Source organism: Salmo salar, chromosome 16, assembly GCF_965601325.2.
Source record: "Salmo salar chromosome 16, fSalSal1, whole genome shotgun sequence".
NCBI classification, from domain to species: domain Eukaryota; kingdom Metazoa; phylum Chordata; class Actinopteri; order Salmoniformes; family Salmonidae; genus Salmo; species Salmo salar.
Window position 1 is genome coordinate 35,765,390 of NC_138306.1, and position 967 is coordinate 35,766,356.

A 967-nucleotide genomic window follows, 5' to 3' on the forward strand; every position below is an offset into this window, starting at 1 on the left:
ATAGCCTTGAGACTTTGGGGACAATACATTTCTTTTACAGGAAATATAATTAAATCATTCCGTGAGAAAAAGCATGTCGGCACTGTTGAGATGATTCATCGAGTCCTGAGGCTCACATATTCACAGGAATGCACACAAGAATTTATATAAAAAGAGAAATGATTTGTGTGACCTGAAATATATTGTGGCAAGCATTATAAAAGCCAAGAGAGATAAAAGGAGAAGAGGTAAATTGTGGGTGGACCAGGTCAATGTGAAAGAAGATAGAAGTTTGAAACTGTTTAATGTCTCTCAGGACGTTTATTTCCCATGCATAGTTTGGACAAGTGTGTAGTGGAACTGACAAAAGAAAGAAAAGTCTGACTTTCATTATTACTTTTTCATTATTGACATTTGTAATCATTCACAAAATGTTTTAATAAATTTTAGTTCACGTGAAAAGGTTGAAATTGATCAGCAAGTCCTTCAAGGGATTAGTTTAGATGAGGAAAAGTGCTGTAAAAACATAAATACCTTACAAAAAAGCCTCTAAAACGAAAACATTCAGCACATTTGAACAACACAGTGCAATATAAACGGGAAATTCAAAATGATTTTCAGCACTGATTTCCTCGATTTGTGACTTTTTGAAAATGCTCATCTCTTTGAGAAAAGAGGAAGCAATGCAATTGTAAACACTCTTGGGTAAGATATGACTGATACAGCACTGTTCAAAACCACGACAGAGCAAAAATACTCAACTTTCATTTTCACCGCCATTTTGTTTTCCAGTTTTTAGAGCAGAAAAACATCTGCCTGTGTAACACAGGGAAGGAAAGGAGACATCACAAGTAACATACAGATCCATTCAAATCATCATGAGAGGTGAGGATAGTGGAGCACAGAACAAACTAACTCAGTCCTACGGTAAGGCTGTGCCAGTATAGCAAGTTCTGACAGAGGAAAGATTGCATTTCGCAGGTCTATT

At 36.1% G+C, this 967-nt stretch overlaps 1 gene across 1 annotated transcript; it reads right to left on the bottom strand.

Annotated features, from left to right (window-relative positions):
* Positions 1 to 275: 275 nt before the first annotated feature.
* Positions 276 to 479, bottom strand: bt2a2 (Butyrophilin subfamily 2 member A2; the record flags this gene model as incomplete). Its single annotated transcript, NM_001141433.2, is given in 1 exon segment — positions 276 to 479. The product of NM_001141433.2 is annotated as a Butyrophilin subfamily 2 member A2 (mRNA).
* Between the last annotated feature and the right edge of the window lie 488 nt (positions 480 to 967).